Below are 15,296 nucleotides of genomic sequence, written 5' to 3'. Positions count from 1 at the left end.
TGCATGCAGGAAAAACAACAACAACAAAGAATATTTCTCATTCGTATTCTGCTCATTTGCATAGGTTCTAAATGTATAGGAAATGGAGGTACAAATTTGGCCATAGAAGTACATGTGCACACCTCAGAAATCTGCAGACACCCTAGGCATCCAAATGACAGAACAATGGAGAAAAATGGGCGTTTTAATTCCTGTTGAATGAAAATGATATGCAAGGCTCAAATCCATAGGGAGCTGAGGGATTACAGGTAGAAAATGAAGGGAGAAAATGGAAGAGTGAAAAAAAAGAAGTCTGATTTTGTGATTACTTCATCTGTAAGAAGTGATGGCATCTCAGGCCATCCAACATGGGCTTTATGGGGCCACAGAGAGATATGCTGTGGGAATAGAAGGGCTGGGACAGGAGCAGGAAGAAGGGAAAACTCTTTTTACAGTTTGATAAAAGCATCTGTAGCCTGCCGGTCAAAAGCAGTGTGGAAAAAAATGAGTGATACTGCTAATGAAGACAGATGTTCTTGAAAAGCATACAAACATTACAATGGAAAGAAACGGCATAATACCATCAGAACAGGAGTAGCTCTCTGTATGAGCCTTACAAGGATAGGACTGTGTGCTGTGGCCATTGGAAAGGGATACCAATTTTGTTCCAAGGTGTGCTGTGTGAAAATTAAGTATGTGCAGTTAACTGCTGAAATTGTGTGCTTGTAATTTTGTTCCACTTGCATCAATCACCTCCTTTTTGCTCATGATTTGTGAAGCAAAGGGAAGTTAAACAGGCAAATAATGTTGCTATGTACTTCGTATCCAGTTGATGGAAAACAGTTTTTATGAATGCGGTGATGTTTTGGAATGTAGTAAACTTTACTAGATTATGCTTTTTATGATTACAAGAAATGCCATAACATTTCAGGGTACTAGCTTCTGCAGACAGATTTATAGGATTGAAAATCTTTGAGGAGAACAGATGTGAACACTGAAACCAAATGAGAGCATGCATTTCTCACATCTGTCCCTTTAATTCTCTGTGTCTTTGTGAATCTGCCTGGAATAGAGGGATGCTATATCTGTCATATGCCAACAGATGGCAACATTATAAGTCCATTTTTAAAAATGGTTAGAAATAACCATCCTCTCAGCTGCTCCAAATTTAGTCAGAAAAAAATCAAGGAAAAATTAATTGTATCTTTCCTTGGATGTGAAATGATTTTGCATGCCAGTAAAATGCAAAAAACAAAACACACACACACAAAAACAACAAAAAATAACAAACAAACAAACAAAAGCAGAAAAAAACCTAATGTATTGTCATAGTGTCACAGGTACAATTACTTCTTCCTTTTAAAAATGTTTATGAGCTTTCTTTTTTTTTTTTTTTTGCTCTTACATTCTTCACATTAAATTTAATGCTTAGTGTTTTTTGACCTGGATTTATAATGCTACCCTCTCACGAATATGTATGAAACAATGTTTAGTGATATTTCCTAAGCCCTTTGAGATCCCAGAAGTAATAAAGATTTAGCATCAGTAGACATCTCAGGTGTTTTCTATTGGTTTCCTTAATATGTTTGTATAATGCTTTATCAGAAGTATCAATAGCAACACAGAAGTCACAGGGTGAATTGCCCTCGTTTCCTATTATAAAGAAATCAGATTAGATGAACCATTGATCCTGCTGGCTTAGACTATGAAGGTTTATAATAATATTGAATGAAATTTAAACCCAGCCTTTCCAATTCACAGATGAAGCAGTTTGCTTGGCTTGTTGCAGCCTGTTTGCTTGCCGTTGTGGGCCATGGCCACTTGCATCTGTGATTGGGAGGCTCGTGGCGACTTCTCCAATCAGCTCTGTGGTTCAGTCTGTGTCTCCAGGAGGTGGCACAGCAGAGGTGGGGCATGAAATGGGATGGAAAATGGAGGAAGATCTAGTGGTCTCCTGGGAGGTAGACCTAAAAGTGCTGTGGTAGTGGTGCAGCCAAGCTGGTAAAAATCTTCAGGGAACCAACATCTTGCTTTAAGTTGTGTTTGGGCTTCAGAGTTTATTGATATTTTTTTTTCTCTGTGTGTGTAGTTTACATATGTACATTGTAAACAGAACAGATCTGCTTTTTACTGTGAATAATATTCTAATTTAAGTATAAAGTAAGTATCATCACTGAAACAAAATATTTTTGTTTATACGGTCTTCAACAACAGTTTTCAAAGTGTACTGTTCCTTGAAATTAAATCTGTGTGCAGTCAATCCTTGAAGGGATAATCCTCAGAGAATCAGAAGGAAGGACTTCTGGAGATGAAGGCAGTACTGAGAACAGGAAAAGGCTGTAGTGGGTTAGGGGTAGGAGCATTGCTGGAGTGTGGGCAGCCCCCAGCCTCAACCTGGTAACCTGGTGCATTGTCCCAGGTGAGATTTTTTGGTCTTCAGGTGGGTATGCAGAGGAGATCTGCAGGTTTGAGGTCTTGTTTAAAAAAATATATATTAAAAAAATCTGAATATTTAATTATGAAATGGCCTTTACATATAAGGTGTGATTCTTACTATTGCTGTGCCTGCTATAAAGATGTTGTGTATGTCAGCACCTACTTGAAGTCCTACAGTACCATTTCATTGAAGTGAAGAGTTCAGAGAATGTAATCCAGGCAGGGCTCTTCACTTTGTTACAGAGCAGAGACTAATGACACCATAGTAATTTGGCTTTAGGCCAAAACCTGTTGCCTTTCATAATTAATTGGCTCGTTAGCTTGCAAAGAAGAATGCACATTGGTTGTGCTAAATGATGTCAAGTCAATCTTAGAAGCAGCCAGTATAAAGTACCTCAAGGGTCTCCTCTTTAAACCTTTTCTTTGTTGCTAGCAGACAAAAAAAAGAAAAAAAAAAGAAAAAAGAAAAAGAAAAAAAGAAAAAAAAGAAAACTGGATTTTGTTGATGCTTAGAGAATCTGTGCCAGCAGTTTCTTTACTTCCTACTGAGCCTTAAATGCAGTTTGCTTTGAATATCAACCATTGAAAGAGACACTGCCCAAGCTGTGCAAAGACTTTACACATTTACACACTTATTGCGCCTAGTAGTAAACTGTCTCACCCTCAGTATCTGAGTGAGCCACGGGAAGCAGCTCCCTGTGGTGTGGTGCACACACTCCTGGAGTCTCAGCAGTGAAGGTCAGTGTGGTCTTCACCTTCTTCTGTCCCGCTGCTCAAGTCATTGCAACTGAGGGAACAATGGGAGCAATGCATTTCCTTCCATCCAGTTAGACTACCTTTAAAAAATACCTGTATGTTAGGAGAAGGTGGTACCTCATCAGTTTTTCTCCATCTGCATGTTTTAGAACAATGGTGAAGAGAGCACCTATGTAAATAAGTCTCCCCACTCCAGAAAAATTGTCCTGCAATCTTCTGGTTCTTTGCCTTGGCATTTGAAGTGTGTGTGTGGGATGGAGGCACTGAGTTTTGCAAAAGCCCTGTGTCCTCCCATTGCATATCTGGTGAACTGTGCCCTGGATTTTGATTGAAAGTGTCAAGTCAGAGGACAGCTTGGGCTATTACCAGAGCTTAGTGTGGCCATGCCCCACAGTCTGTACCTGGAACAGCCCAAGTTAATGAGCTGACTTTTGATCAAGGCTCTTTTTCTTGCCAACTATTTCAGTTGCTTCTTCCTTTCCCTTCATCCTTGAGAGAAAGAAGGTGTCTTATCCCATCAAAGCGTCCTGATGAAATGTATAGATAGTCCCAAAATGCACCAGTAGTCACATGAAAAGACCTGTAAGCCATGATAGCAATGTCACCTCAACTTGCAGGATACAGACTGTAGATTTATGCAAGTATTTAATAGTGGCTTGCCAAGAGAATCGGTACTTCTTTTCAAAAGGAATCTTTCTTTGTGTCTTTTGATATTTAAAGAGCTGTAATTACAATGGCAAAGCTTTGAATTCTTTTTTTTTTTTTCTGTCCTCTTTTACACATTAATTTATGGACCAATCCAACATTACAGACAAGCTAATGAAAGAACCACACACTCCCTTTATAATTTTTTCTTCTTTTTACAGTTTCACTTGTGTGGATGAATGCAAAGTAGCTAATGCTATAAATAAGTTTAATGATGTATCTCTTCTCTCAATTGCTGGTTGTTGATGCTGCAGTCCTGCATAATAGGAAAAGAAAGAATTGGATTTAAATCTTTGTCTCTCCCTTTCCCCCCCGTTTTCTGAAAGGTTCCCCCAGCTACTAAATACAAGTATTGCTCTTTCAGTTCTATTCTATATATTTAAAGCTCTCTACATGATTCCCTCATCACTTCCCTTCCCCTCCCTTTTTGTATTTTTAGCTTTGTGAAAAGATCAAAATTACATAAGCCAATTCCAGTAGCTTCAGCAATATCAGCAAAATTTGGCAACCTCCTATGAAATAAAGTCTTTTCAGCTGGTCAGAGTTGGTGGTGAGCAGCAGCAGGTATAAAAAGAAAGGAAATTCCTGCTGTGAGGTTTTCACTACTGCCTCATGCAGTAACCATGTGTCGTTAAAGTTATTATGGGGAAGCCTGGGATTTTTGCTTTTCAGGACTGAAAGTGATACTCAGCCCTGAATAGCAAAGACTGTGCTACATCAAAACTGAGGAGTTTAATAACAATATTGTTATGGCCTAAATTGTGGAATATCTGAAGTATCTTCTGCAGTTTGTTACAGAGATTAGTAATCCAAGTGCAATTCTTTGCTAACAGGAATATATATATGGCTTCCAGTGTTTTTATTTGATTAATCTGGAGCACAGACAGAACATGCCTAAGTCTATCTTGAAACAAGACAGGTTGGGCATTTACAGTTCCCAGATGGAAAAGTAGAAAGCTATAGTGGACTAGATGATCTCAGAGGTCTTTTCCAAATTTAATGATTCTATATAAGTTCAGTAACACCTACTGATTGTAATGGTGTTGATGGGGCATGTTGTGCTTTCTATGTAGGGGAAGAAGTGGATCAGAAAGCCTATAAGGCTAGCAAAGCAGTTAATCCCATCTATTTTGCATATCTACAATAGATTTGGGAACAATTTGCCTCCAAAGGCCATAGCTATCCCTACCAGAGCTGGGTGGTAATTTCCATACAAGAGGCATATCTCCTCAGTGAAAAGTTTAATTGTGCCCCTTTATCTAAGGAGACAACAATAATGTAAAAATATATTCCAGAGTCCCTTTGAGAGCAACAAGCTCTTTCCACAAAGAATCTCTCTATTGAAAGGATTGTAAAAGATTCAGATTCTCAAGGGGCTCATCTGTCTGCCAATGATGCTGATGCATGTGTGTGACAAAGAGGTATCTTGTTGTGTTCAAGAGCAATAAGATACTTGAGCTTGGGATTTCAAGATGCAATGGGACAAACACTTTGCAGCATGGCAGTTCAGTGCAGACCAAAACCACTGCACTGAGGGCTGGGGCCAGACACGAGAGAAACTGCATTGATTAAGTATGATTTTCCTTCAGAATAATTAAATATTTTAAAAGGAACAGTGAGTGAAAAACAAAACCCCTTCCCTTGGAGAGATACAGATGTGTGTCCTGGGGGCTATTCCCTGTTGTCATCCTCACTCTCCATTTCCTTAGTCCCATCACTGTTTAGTTTGTTTTGTGAAAGACATACTCTATAAAGTGTAAGACAGCTTCTTTGGCCAGAACAGAGGGTGCCTCAGCCCATGTTGGCTGTGATGGTGACGCTCTGAATTTAACGCCTAAACTTGAAGAATTAATACATTCATGAGCATTGTTGAGCTTTGAGAAGGATATTTAACCACTTCACAAAAGATGGGAAGTCTTTCTTACGCTACTGTGCTTTAGACATAGAAGAGAGCCCTCCTTTGTAAGGAAAGGAAGAGTGCAGATGCCTGCTCCCAAGAATGGACCTGGATTGTTGATCATGGGTGAGGCATGGTATCAAAGATCAACCAAAGGACAAAGGCATGGAGGCATCCCCTTCTGGGTCCTTTTGCATCCATGTAAAGGCACTTTCATCACGGTTCATAAATGAACCAGGTAAGTACTGCTTGTCTTTGGTGGGTCTGCCTTAAAGGACTAGTTGTGAACACAGGAAAATGAGAACCTGCTGAAGAAGCTTGTGGGTTTTTGAAATAGTAGAGTTCATGATTTTCTTTGCACTTTATTTAGGGTTAAGATAGCAAACGCCCTTAGCAAAACTCATCCAACTGACTTGTCTGAGTTCTTCTGATACTGAAGAAACTAGAACAGAAAAATGAGATGATCTCCTGAAATAACAATTAAACTTTCTCCTCATTTTGGAAAAAAATAAGAATAAAAATAAAAAAGAAATAAAAAAAATGCCAATTGAAACCACTGTAATCAGTAGCAATTTTCCTCAGTATTTTTCCAGATATTTTACAATATTCTGTTGATGATTGCAATGGTGATACTTTTACTTTTTATGCCAGAAATGTTTTGAAATGAATGAAAATTTTAAAACAACTCTTCCTGGTGAAAAGGCAACTTGCACTTTATTTGTATGAAACTTTTCATACAAAATAGGGTGGAGGGAAAGTTTTCATTTCATGTACATAAACTGTTATGTTAAATTGCATGTTAATTGTTCCACGGTAGTCTTCAAAATACTCCTGCTGCAGCCCGGGAACAGTAGGAGCACAGGTAATTAAACACCTGCAGATTTTCATAGATCCTAATGGAAAAATGTGTAGTCTGGCAGATAATGTGTCTCTTAAGTTGTGTAAGTAGAATATTTGAAGTACTGTTAAAGCAGCAGTTTTATTGACATTTTGAACACTTTTTCCATCACTGCCATTACAGATTAATTATTTTCAATTTTCTTAAGTGCCAAAAAACCGTGTTAATCTGCATCAGGTGACACAATGAAAAGGAGAGCTCTGAAGCATCCACAATCCAGAAAGGTATGCTATGATAATCGTTCAATATTTAATCTTAACTTAAAATTCATTTCTAATTTGCTATCTGTTAATTTTTCATTAGCGAGTCAGAACTTTTAATAAAAAATGTGAAAACCTATGGCTTTATGTATTCTACTAAACAAACTTCTAAGGAATCATATTCAATAATTTTTTCCCTAGTTCTTCATGATTTTATTTTTTAATTTAATCTTGTTTTATGATATGGTGAAAAAAGATGTAAATTTGAGTGAATTTTCTGAGGTGAAATGGGGGGAAAAATCAGACTTTTTTTTTTGTAGCAACCCCCCTTTTTTTTTTTGTGAACAGCTTTAATATTTAGTCTTAAGGTCTGGAATCTTCTACATATCTAAAAGAGATAAGTGCCAAAATTCTGTTGAAATTCAATTACATTTGGGATCCTAGTACCTCTATAATGACTTTAACATATCAGTCAAAATTAAATTGATCAGTTGCAATTGCTGGTATGATAATTCAGGAGCATTTACTACCAGCATATTCTATTTCAGGAGCTGTCATTGAACTGAAGGAAAAAAAAAAAAAGAAAAAGAAGAAGAAAAGAAAAGAATATTCAGTAGCTGAAGAAAGTCTGGAGGAAGAAGAAAAGAAAAGAATGTTCAGTAGCTGAAGAAAGCCTAGAGGCATGTGAAAAGGTGTCCATTTGCTCAGGTTTGTCTTGTTGTGCAACAGATCCGAACATGATGAAAGTTTTGTCCTAAATGCCATTTGATTTGTGACATATAAGAGCCATTATTAGAAGGCAGCAATGACAAACCAGGCTTTTTGGTAATACAGAGCTGCTCGGGCTGGATGGAGAGAGGTGTAATGCTGTTAGATTTTGTGTATGTAGTTGTCAAGCTGAGATGAACAGGCTACACAATGAAATTTCCAATGGGCAGATGAAATACCTAGGCACATCCAAAACCTCAGCCAAACCTAAAGAAGTGCTTTGGAGACAGAAGTGCTTACCAGAAGAGCTTTGAGGAGAACCTGATGGTTCTGGTGGACAACAGCTTGGCCAAGAAGGACAGTAGTATGCTGGGGTGCATTAAAAGTAGTGCAGACAGCAGGTTGAGGTTGGTTATCTTTTCCCTCTACTCTGCCCTGGTGAGGCCATGGTTAGAATACTGTGTCTTATTCTGGGCTCTCCAGGCCAAAAAAGACAGTGGTCTCCTAGAAGAAGTTCAGTGGAAGGCCACAAGGATGATTAATTAAAAGCCCTGGAGCATCTCCCTTATGAGGAAAGGCTGGGTAACCTGGGTCTGTTCATCCTGCGAAAAGAAGATTGAGAGGGAGTCTGATAAAAAATTATAAATATCTAAAGGGAAGTGGAAGGCAAAGGGATGAGGCCAGGCTCTTCATAGTGGTGCACAGTGATAGGACAAGGAGCAGTGACCTATAACTTGAGCATAGGATGTTCTGTAATAACATGTGAAAGAAATTCCTTTACAATAAGGATGATGGAGCACTGGAACAGGTTGCTTGGAGTTGTTGTGGAGTATTCTTTTATGGAGATACTCAAGACCTATTTCGATGCAACCTATTGTTGGGTGCCTGCATTTGCACGGGGACTGGACTCAATGATCTCTTGAGGTCCCTTCCAACCCCTGCAATTTTGTGATTCTGTGATACCATGATGCCGCAAGTCATTCAGTTCTCCCCATGAAACATGGCCTAGAAGTTCTACCAGCCCTGCAAGAGGTTTGTTCTGAATGTTGCTAGACCAGTGCTAGTGAGGAAGCACTGAAAATTGCAGTGAAAGTTATAGGATGCAGTGCACTTCTCCTAAGCAAGTGGACAGACTTGTTGGATTTAGATGGTGTGATGAGAACGGGCCCTGTGCTGATTCCTGTCACACATGAATTCTTTGAGTTCCATGAATGCCCACCTGACACATTTCCCATCCATCATCAACATTCCCTCTGTATCTGCCCAGGTTGAGCTTGATTATGGTTTTGAATGTTTCTTTTGTGCCCAGACCCCTCAGCAGCATCACTTTAATTTCCTTGTACTTGGAGTAGATGAGCTGTGGGCTGAGGTAATGAGAAACTTATGAGCTGCTGCTGGGGCTCTCCAGTGTCTGCACCTCTCCACTTCCAGGCTTCAGGATGGCACATCACACCATGATCGAAATTGATATAGCATGAGCCTGTTTGAGAGCTGAGATGTGAAGAAGAAGAGATATGACCAGAGCCAAATGCCTTTTCATTCCAAGAGTTGGGAAAAGGGTTCAAAATTTCTGTTGTGACATGTCAGGAGAGCCTGGGCATGGATTGCCTTCTTGGGTAACGACCCACATGCTCACATCTGCACTTGGCTTCAGCATCTGCCTTTACACTTCCTCTTGAGCTCCAAGGTTTTACTTTCCATCTCTGCTTCATTAGTAAGGTGCTGAGAAAGAGTTAAACAAATTGGGCAGTGCATGTGTGTGACTGTGGCATTACGAAAAGCCCTGGCTCTGGCAGCTCAGCAGCCGACAGGGACTCCAGGGGTGCAGGGCTGCAGATGGCAGCGCATTATTACAGCCGCAGGATTGACAAATGCTTGCTGCAGAAATCTCTTGCCCTTGCCACAGAAACTGACCTTGAAATACTGCAGAATTCCTTGTGTGGATTTCCGTGTGCCTGCACCCAAAAGCCTGCGCTTGTTGGAGGTGTTTGCTCTCTGGCTACTGTAGATGCTACTGTCTGTTACAGGTACAGGCTGTCATACAATACCTGAGCTCTTCCCAGTTGTCTAAGGAATGTATTTAATTATGCGAGTTCATTTTTAGCAGTGGCTGTTCATGTGATATTTCATTCCTGTGCTCAAAGCTGCTGTTTTGCCTCTTGGTATCTGTTCTTGAACCTTCTAATGATGCGGTGTGTCTGCAGTGGAGGGCAAAGAAAGTGAGAGAAAGTGAATACTTTGTTCTGCCCACCAGAACAATCTCTTGTTTCTCTATTTCCCTGCTCAGAATCACTTCTGTAGTACTTTGGTTGAAAATATTAAATTTGGCTTTGATATAGCACAAAAAAAAAACAAAAATTTTTTTTCTGATAGCAATAGAACCTTATTTTTGTCAATTGTGAATAAAGTAGTAATATTTCATACAAAAAAAAAAAAAATCCCAACAATCAACCATACAAAGAAAAAGCTACCTAACATTTATCACTGGCAAAACATTATAACAAAGCCTTAAAAAAATCATAAGTCAATATTTCTCGGTGATTTATGATGTGCTCCTGTACAAACAACCTGAAGCAACTCACAGAGGTAAGGCAAGGAGAACACTGCCAACTTGGAAACTACCCAATGAGATTTTGTAGAAAATAAGTCTCAGGAAAACATTGCTCAGGAGAGACAGTAGACCTCATAAAGAAGTTACGTAGAGGCCACAGGTGAAAACTACCCAGTGCAGGAGGAGGCTAGGCAGTAGAGTAAAAATCAAATGTAGGCAACTCGTAAGTGCCTATATATGACCTTGAGTGAAATAAGAACCTGTTCAGAAAGGGAAAACAGATTAAGTTACCAAACATAAGTATAAAAGAATCAGATTTGACAGGAAGGACAAAGTCAAAAGTACAAGATATGAACCAAGATGCGTGGTATATGGAGTGTAAAAGATAACAAGATATGATCTTATGTTACTAGGAAGAAGACAGTAAAGGAAAAATTGGTCCATTGTTCAAAACAGAAGGAAAGCTTTCAAATGTGATGGTGTCTGAAATTCTGGACTTTTGTATTTTAGTTCTCACCTAAAAGGACAATGCTCAGGTCACAAATACAATCAACAAAAACAACAACAAAAGGGCCATCAACAAGAAACAATTTTCAGACATGAAGAAAGTACAGTATAGCATAGACTTAGAATCATCCATTTTAAAAATGTCTAAAGTTTATGAAACAATTCCCAAAAAAGTAAAAATCTTCATTTGAAATCCCATGAATATTTTTTGAGATTTTTGGACATTTGAAAATGGCATATAAGATTTTTATTTTTAAAAGGTGGAGCGCTTAGAAACCAATGTAATTTCAGTTACTGGGAGAGCAAGAGAAAGGAAAAATCCATTGTAACAGTCACTCATAAGTATCTAGAAATGAATGAAGTGCAAACAGGGATCACGGAGGTTTGTTGGGAGCAAAGTGCATCAAATCATCTGATATATTTCTGACAAAAGAGAAAACAATATATTCTAAGTCCTAGTTTTCAGTGAGTCTTATTTTGTTGACTTGCATAATATTTAAAAGTAAGTTACAAACTCAGATTCTACACCAAGCTACTATAATGCAGTTATAAACACTGAAAAAAATGTGCTGAGTTTGTTGTCAGGTTAGAACACTGTGTTTTGCTTTGGCTCAGTAAGCTGTTTTGTTCCTGTTCTGAGTTTTAACTTGCTGAATGTTTTGATTCTTTGTATGGCTAATGAAATGAAAAATAAGATTATTAAATCTATGGATGACATCAAGGTGCAAAGATCTGGAAAAATCCTGGAGGAGAGTATTTAAATCTGAAATGAGCTAGAAGGAAAAATAAGATATGATTAAATTCTCAAAATTCTACTTCTAGGAATGTACATATAATCAACTGCATAAACACAAAATGAAGAACAAAATCATCCGTAGAAAAGAGTCCACAGGGTACAGCGGTTATAAATTGAATGAGTCAGCAAAATACCTGCTGCTGAAAACCAATGCAGATGTGCTGGGTTGTCCTTTAAATGTGGTCTTGCAAGTTGACAGTGTGGTCTTAGTTTTCATCTTTTGAAAAAGACATTAACTTTCAGGATAGAGTTTGAAGAAGAACAGGGAAAATGTTCTCTAGAAATATCTATGCTGTTAAAGTTAATAGGCTCCCTAGAATAATTTGGGATTGATTTATCTTCTGATTTAAAAAGAAAAAAAAGCCTTGATAAGAGAAGTTGGGTTCCAATTGGCTTTTCCCACGTGAGAGGGAGACATCGGTTAGGACTCGAGGAAAATAAGTAACATAGCCTAGCCTGGGAAAAACTTTCTTGAAATCTGTGGGCAACAAATTATAGGAAGTCAGTGAGAGATTTGGAAGTATCTGTAAGAAGCCGTGCAGAAGTAGTAGGATAAGAGATGAGCAGGATAAAGCTCTTTCAGGCTTTCCTTTCAAAGTTTTAATGCTTAATGATGAAGTGTTTAGACCAAGAGGAGACTCTTAGGGGAAGATTTTCCAGCCTTGTTCAGTCATTTCATTTGGCCAAATTCCAAATAATTGGTCCCGTTTATTCCTGTGAATGAAAATTAACAGCTTTAATAAACCCTTTTAACCTTTTTTCTTTTTTGAGAAGGATACTAAACCTAGGGTAATATCAGTGATAATATCAGTGACAAAAACCTTTAGAATCAGGATTTTAGTGCTGTTAAGATATATAGATTTCTACTTCCTATAAAATAGAACTGAAGGACCTCTTCCTCACTGTGAAGCAGATATTGATTGTTGCTTTTTATATATTTATTATATTATAGCATGAGTCAATAAATATCAGATCTTCTCCTCTCATGCAACAATAAGAATTTTTGGGAGGAAAGCAATGAGCTACACTTCAATCCCACACCAGATATTTTGGTGATGCTCAATTTTAGGTGAACTTTCACTCACCTAACTAATGTTAAGTTCACTTACATTACTAAGTTACAAAGGTAAGTTCACTTACTAACAAATGTTATATATCTAACATTTTTTTTTCATAAATGCTTTGGATTTGTGATTTCATTAAAACAGTTTAACATCTAGTGTTGTTGTTGCTATGCTATCTTTAAATTTGCTACAGAAAGAACCTATTAACGGGGCTCCATTTGTGGCCTAACATTTCGGTTGTAAGATTTTGTAAAGACATGGTAAGATATTTCTTTGCCTTTTAGTTATATGTAACAGATGATTTATTTCAGAAGGACATTCCTTCTAATTTAATGCAAAATACTTCAGTAATTGAACTGGCTCTTTGAATTTTATATTGGCAGGCTTGAGAGAACTGTAGCAGACTATTCAGATTAAATAAATAGTTGAAATGTATCCTGTACTATGATTACCATTATTATTCTTATTAATAATACCAATACAGCCAGGAAATACTACAAGGAATGCACCTTCCCCCCTCCCCCCTCTTTCTGCAGTCTTTTCCTTTTCTGAATGTCATATCGCGGCAGCAGCACATCCTAAATTAGAGTCCAGTCAAGGCTGTTATGTTTAGGAGTTCTTAGAGACACAGGTACTCATATGAAGAAAGGTAATTAAGTGAAGTCTGCATACCGTGTGTCAACAGGTAAAATATAAAGGGAGAGAGTATTCAGCTTGTGCAATTGCTCTCTCCTGTTCTCATTTGCACGTGAATCCTCTCAGGGACTGGGAAGGAAAGACAGGAGGAGAATGACTTCTTGCTTCCGATTTTGCAAATGCCAGATTTGGTGCAGCAGCACTGGAATGGTCTCTAGAGGCATCCTCCATAGGCAACGCTCAGAAAATGTCACTTGTTTTTCAGCACCAGTAGGATATATTAATATATACTTACACTGTGCCTTTCTTGCCTTCGTGTTTACCTGCTCCTCTGACACAGATTTTGTAGCCTAACTCCTATGGAGAGCAATTCAGAAAAAGAGGAAGAGGCAGACATATCCCAAATGGCTATCGCCATCTGTTTTTTTAGTTGTACCACCAGAAAATATTGCAGAGGTATATTTCTATTACATCATGGTCAGAAAGCCTGTTGTCAAGAGTGAGATGATGCACAGGTTCCCTGCAGATCACATCCTATGCAATTATGACCCGTCTGGGAGCTGAAATGCCTTTTTCACTGAGGGGAATTTGCCTCCCATGGACCACCTGGTAAGAGATACACATTCTCAGTGATTGAGAGAGAATTTGTACAATGTGAATTTACACAGTAGTACTAACATATTCATAGTGAAACTCACAAAGGAGACATTTTTTATTAACAAGAAAGCAATGCACATTAAAGAATCAGTGATGTCACAAATGAAGTCTGCAAGCCATAGGAACACTTAGGTTATGATGATTGTCTTTCATTTTATTTGTAGCCCTAATAAGATGTTGGAAGCGGAGGTGGGTTTGTGGTATTTCTTTTCTATTGGCACCAAAAAGGCAAATATAAATTACTTTACTGAACCGAGTCCAACATTGCTGAGCTTCTCCACTGCTTAAGCAGGAAAGATATAAAATGCAAGGCCATAGGCTCCTCGTATTCAGTGCTTGAACAGGAGCCAGGCTACGTCACTTAATTTCTGTAAGTGGCTGGATCCTTTATAGCCTTTTAAGAATAATGTCACCCACTGCATATGCTGTGTTAACATAGATAAGTATCAGCACCCATTTCTTCAAGAGCATCTGTTTTGCCACATAGTTAAGTCAGCAATTCAGATAATTCAAGGAAAAGGGTATGCAAAGCCACTGAAGGAGATCAGTGAGCAGACAAGAGGTACTGTTGCACTAGGTGGTCCTCTGCTCTGACTGCTGACTTTTGTCAATTCCAATTGCAGAGCTGCGGCCAAAATTTCTAGGCATTGTGACTGTTAATAGTGGTGATGCTTTAATGCCTGTGAGATTACAGATGCTGTACACAGGAATTTACAGTCTTCTGGAAAAAAAAGTGAGCAATCTTTGTTGCTGTATACTAATGACATATTTTAGGTTGAATATTTTTTATTCTTAGAAGGTTTTTAGTTGTATACATCTGTCTTCATTTTTTATATAATGTGATTTTGTGTTTTATATCCATATAGGTAGTTTGGCCCTGGTCCTACAAAGCCATTTCAGTCATATCTTTTATGACTTTCATGAAACAACAGGAGCTCAGCACTACTGACACAAGGACATTTATTTCGAAGCAGAACATCCCATATCTCCTGAAAATCTTGGTACCGATTCAAAATGGAAAAGGAATGTGTCTGCATTAAGCAGATTTAGTAGGCTGGGGTTGCATTCTGTGACCTGTTTCCCTACACAAAGTTGGCTGGCATGTTCTACTGCAGCATTTTAAGGTAGCTGAATTCTTGCCTTTGGTTAAGATAACTGAATATGAGACAATGGAAGCTGAAATCTTGGAAAGACTGAAAATAAACACTGTATATCGTTCTTTCTTCATAAAAGGAATGTAATAATTATTGTTTTATTTATATTTGTTTCTTTTTTTTTTTATCACACACCTTGTAATCAGGACATGAATGATTATTCAACTTTTGAAATGTAATATCAAGCATAGTGTCATAGCAAGACAAAAGCTGGATCTAGTAATTTTCCATTTGACTTTGAACAAGCCTTACTTGCTGTTGCTTTTTTTTTTTCCTTTCATTTTTTTTTTTCTCAGTCTTTCTGATGTTCTGAATGATTGTTACTGAAGTTCCTTTGTGCTTGATCAATTCA

This window comes from Lagopus muta, chromosome 3 (genome assembly GCF_023343835.1).
Source record: "Lagopus muta isolate bLagMut1 chromosome 3, bLagMut1 primary, whole genome shotgun sequence".
Taxonomy (NCBI): Eukaryota; Metazoa; Chordata; class Aves; order Galliformes; family Phasianidae; genus Lagopus; species Lagopus muta.
Note: the sequence above shows the minus strand (reverse complement) of the source record.